The sequence below is a fragment of the Megascapheus bottae genome, chromosome 2 (genome assembly GCF_031878675.1).
Source record: "Megascapheus bottae isolate mThoBot1 chromosome 2, mThoBot2.hap1, whole genome shotgun sequence".
Taxonomy (NCBI): Eukaryota; Metazoa; Chordata; class Mammalia; order Rodentia; family Geomyidae; genus Megascapheus; species Megascapheus bottae.
The window spans coordinates 6,317,999-6,323,221 of NC_143510.1; the positions used below are offsets into that span (position 1 = coordinate 6,317,999).

Here is a 5,223-nt window from a genome sequence, read left to right on the forward strand (position 1 = left end):
CTCTAGTGGCAGTAAATTTGAAGGAATAAAAGAATCCTACTCATTACCCAGAGTCACTGAAAGAAACAAAGGAGCCAGTAGAAATCGACAGCAAATGATCTAGATAGATCTAAATAGTGAGAGGAAAATTAAAACAAGAAAAAGAGGTTAACTACAGGAAACACAGATAAGAACATGCAGGGCCAATATTTCCTGAGCTTTTCATGTATTTTCTAATTTAATCTTCATAAGAACTCCATCAAGACAGCATAACCTCTATTGTTATGGAGAAATTAAAAATGAAAGGACAAAATAGTGTGCCAAATAATACAATCAGAAACTATACATGAAGTGGTTAATTCCAAAGTCAATGCCCTTTTAATTTCAGCTTATAAATGAAGTTGGAAGCTTTGAAGAGATGTTGGAATGATGTTGTCCTTTTTTATTCACTGAGTGTCAGTCAACCCTGGATCAGGCATGATGAGTCTGACAGTGCCACCATTCTATGGCACGTCTAGCCACCTACTTATGCTCGTTGTGGAAGCTGGAATGAGGGGTGGACTTTACTGAGGCCTCCAAGGTTTGTAGCTCATTCTAGAACTCATTAAATCAAATGGGTTGGGGCTGGGGTCATCCAAAAATACCATTACGATTTTTCCTAAAGAAATGATTTCTAGGGCAGCGGTGCGGGCCGGCTCGGCGCCGCCATGTCCCCGGGCAGAGGCGTGAAGAGCGAGTACATGAACCGCTACCGGAGCCGCGCTGGGACGAGTTCGTGGCCTGCTACCGCGAGCTGTGGCACCGCGAGCTGTGGCGCTAAGGCCTGGGCCGAGGGCTGCTGGAGCAGGTGCACGCGCCCTGGCTCTGGAACGCCTGGGGCCCGGACCACGCCTTGGATGGCTAGATGGCTCCACCGAATCCAGCCCCGCCGCATCCCCCGAGCCCTGGCTGCCCTTGGCGCGGGTGGAGCTGGAGCGGCCTGACGCGAAGGCCAGGGACCCCGAAGACAAGGACAAGCCAGACGCAGCGCTGTCAGCATTGCCAGTGAAAGATGGAGAAGAAAAACCAGAACCCAGAACAAAAGACACATGTGACAAGACACCCACCAGTGTCAAAGCTGGGCAGCGGCCAAGCACCTTGTTTGCTCTAGAGAATAAGAAACCAGTCAGAAGTCCCCAGAGGTCTTCAAGTCAAATAAAGGATAACAAGGACCCATTTGCTCTTTATGGCTGGGGAGAGAAACAGATGGATACAGGGAATAAGAAGACCCACAATGTCTGTGGGTCCGCCTCTGTGAATGAGATTCATGAATCAGCGTTAAGAGCCAAGAACAGAAGACAGATGGAGAAAAGGAAACTGGCTGCTCAAAGACAGCGTGCTCACTCTGTGGATGTGGACAAGAGTAGGAAGGTGAAGGTCTCCTCTGAGAACCCATGGATGACAGAGTACATGCGTTGTTACTCAGCAAGGGCCTAGGACCAGCTTGTTCCAAAAGAAGAGAAAAATGAAACCAGTTGTTTGAAGAAACATGCTGAATATGCCAGGCTTTTCTTAGGGAAATTTATTTTGGTGAATATTGGTTGCCTACCTCAGTAGTAGGGAGAGAGTCAAAGCCATAGACATTTGGTTACTTACAAAGACAAGTCTCTGAATCTCTGATATTCTTGAAGGAATTTTAAAGCATCTTTATCTTTTAAGGTACACCAAATGCCTTTAAACAGCTGCAGATGCTTCCTAACAGACATCTCCTTTAGTGTAGCAGAGCCCAGTGCTTTTGGTTCTGAGTAGCGCTGCATTCTGTTGCTTGTGGGGTTGTTTCGTCTTGCAGCACAGTGCTCTATTTTTTCTTTTTAAACTATGTATAGTTTTCTTTGCATACAAGTATCAAATGAAAAATGATTTTCATTACTATAATTTATTCCATTTGTAAGGAGACTAAAACTTTGGTAGCTACTGAAAAATTAAGCAACGTATTTATTTTTCAGATTGCATCACTTTCTGTGTAGATTGTACTATTTGGGCAGGGTGAGGGTTACTTTCTCTTTCAATGATTATCTAGGCATTTATGTAGTAGTTTAATAGTTTAAATACATCTTGGTGAGTTAAGTAAATACAGAGGGTTAGAACAGTGATGAGATTTGAGTCAGAGTTTTAACTTTAATTTGCAAGGTTTGTTTTTAGAACACATGAGGTACAGTCAGTTATTGTTAGTCTGGTGTTTGGCTAGCCACGCACTCCCTGTGGACACCTGCCTCTTCTTCAGTAGCTGGCAATGGCATTTAGAATGTATAGTCGGAATTTACATTTAATGAAGCCATGAGGGCCAGGCATGGCCATCTCTGTTTTCTCTACAGAGAGCATATTGCAGTCTCAATGATGATAGATATGGATATATATATATATATATTTTTTTTTTTTTGCAGTCCTGGGGCTTGAGCTCAGGGCCTGAGCACTGTCCTTGGACACTTTGCTCAAGGCTAGCGCTCTGCCACATGGGGCACAGCACCACTTCTGGCTTTTTCTGAGTATGTGGTACAGAGGAATCAAACCCTTTGTGCATGCTACATGAGCACTCTACCACTATGCTATGCTCCCCACCCCAATGGTGGATGTTTGTTAGGCTGTCTACCATTTGATTCCTGGCTGGCAGGTGGGACAGATGCACTTAAACAGTGGCTTATTCTTCAGGGCATTTGCCTTTAGGGTAGAAAAAAATGATCTGAAGGAAAACAGGCTTCCCTCAATCCGCTGGTCTTCTCTATCCTGCAGAGAGGGATTTTGTAGAAGGATGAGTGTCCCATGGTTTCTCATGTAGACAGCCACCCTTCATCTGTGTCAGCTCTGCACTTGAAGATGCTGGGTGAGAATCTGGTGTTGGACACCAGGCTAAACATTCCCTGGATATTTTTATTCTGTATCTTGGAGGTCAGTGTTCACTTTTTAGAATACAAACTGATTTCATTCCATATAAAATTGTCACGTAGGGGCCGGGAGTTTGGCCTAGTGGTAGAGTGCTTGCCTGGCATGCATGAAGACCCGGGTTCGATTCCTCAGTACCACATATAGAAAAAAGCCAGAAGTGGTACTGAGGCTCAAGTGGTAGAGCTCTAGCCTTGAGAAAGTCCAAGAACGGTGCTCAGGCCCTGAGCTCAAGCCCAGGACTGGCAAGAAAAAAAATCACATAGTGTTGTCTTATAATATATTAAGCTTTGAAAATGCATTTTGAAGAATCATGTTTTTTTAAAAAAAAAACTTTAAAAGGTATTTGCATAGTTTTGTATAGTCTCTTTTATGTGGAGAGCTTTCTAATCACTGAAATGTATATTTAGTAAGAGGAAATTCTGTATGTTGTCCAACACAACCTTGTTAATGATTCTGGTGAATCTTAGTGTTAATCATCTTTAATTACTGCAGGTCCCAGAGTTCCTATGAATGGGTGGGATGGTGTAGGATTGTGAGAATTATTTATGTAAAGCCAGGACTCATAAGTCTGTTCTTCCCATTCAACTCAATTTCCAGTTGCACCACAGTGTCTCAGAAACATGCGTGGGGAGGTGTGGACATGCTGGTGGCAGCCAGGATTCTGAAATCTCCACATGGAGCAGCCAGGCCTTTTCTGGCGTAGAAAACAGACTTCAGTTAATATGCTCACCACTGGAAACTCCAGATGGAGGCACATGGAGAAAGCAACACTGGCTAATTTTTCCTCGTTTTTAATTAAATTGAGGACAAATGAACGCAATTTTAAAAGAATTTTGGTGTACATGAACAATGAATAAATCAATACAAACAAACAAACAAAAAAAGAAATGATTTCTAGGCTGGGAGTATGGCCTTGTGGTATAGTTTTTGCCTAGCATTCAGGAAGCCCTGGGTTCAGTTCCTCAGTATCACATATACAGAAAAAGCCAGAAGTGGTACTGTGACTCAAGTGATAAGAGTCCTAGCCTTGAGAAAGCCCAAGGAAAGTGCCCAGGCCCTGAGTTCAAGCACCGAGACTGGCAAAAAAGGAAAGAAGTGATTTCTATATCCCAGGTTCTGCACACCATTCACCTGTAACAATTCTCTATCCCCTTGAATTGATAGCCTTGTTTACATTTCCTACTACCTTTTTTCCTCTTAATCTTTTCCTTGGCATGTAATAGTCTATCTCTACCCAAAGATTAGTGATAGGCTATATTTGGTAAAACATTACTCTGATTCCAGGCAATATAGAGAAACACTGTGAATGTCTTTAAGGAAAGTTCTTAGGCAAGGAACAAGATATGACAGAGAATTCCTATTAAGTTCTAAATGTTCTCAATTTCTTTTGAAAACTTCTAATGTGTTATGCACTTTTTCTGGTGCTGGAGAGCAAACCCAAGACCTGGCACAAGGAAATCCCACCCCCTACTACTCAGTTAAATCTCCAGTGTTTTAAAGTAATAATTAAAAGTGCATTAAAAAATTAGGCATAACTGGTTAATCTTATCACATCTCCAGACAACTACTGAACCTCAAGCCTCCGAGGGACAACTGGTTGACCTCACCCTAGGCCAGACTCCACCCATAAGCCAAACTTCTGGCCAACCTCTTAATATTTTAATAAAGTAATAGAAACTTGAATTTTTTTTAAAAAAAAAAACACTGGGCAGGGCCAGGACTTTGGCCTAGTGGTTAAAGTGCTTGCCTAGCCTGCATGAAGACCCAGGTTCGATTCCTTTGTACCACATACATAGAAAAAAGCCGGAAGTGGTGCTGAGGCTCAAGTGGTAGAGCTCTAGCCTTGAGAAAGTCCAAGGACAGGGCTTAGGCCCTGAGCTCAAGCCCAGGTCTGGCAAAAAAAAAAGACTGGGCATTTGTAGCTGACTCATATAAACCTAGCTACTCAGGTGGCTGAGAATTAAGGTCATCTTTTAAGGCCAACTGTGGGCAGGAAAGTATTTGAAACACTTATCATTCATTACCAACCAAAAAGTCAGAAGTGGACCTCTGGCTCAAGTAGTAGAATACTAGCTTTGAGGAGAGAAGGATAAAGGCCGTGTCCAGGCTCTGAGTTCAAGCTGCAGGACAGTCATACACAGTCCAAAACACAACCACACATACACAAGACATATTAAAAGTAGTTCCCACTACAAAAACCTCTACATGAATATTTGAATTAAAACTGTATAGGGCAGTTTTTTTCTCAAAACTACTATTAAGTACAAAAACACTGTTGAAGTTGTTTGTTTATATTATGTCTGCAATATATGATTTACCCAT

The 5,223-nt window shown here is 42.5% G+C and overlaps 1 pseudogene; it reads left to right on the forward strand.

Annotated features, from left to right (window-relative positions):
- Window positions 1–686: 686 nt before the first annotated feature.
- LOC150066304 (centriole, cilia and spindle-associated protein pseudogene) lies at window positions 687–1,455 on the forward strand (annotated as a pseudogene).
- Window positions 1,456–5,223: the final 3,768 nt, after the last annotated feature.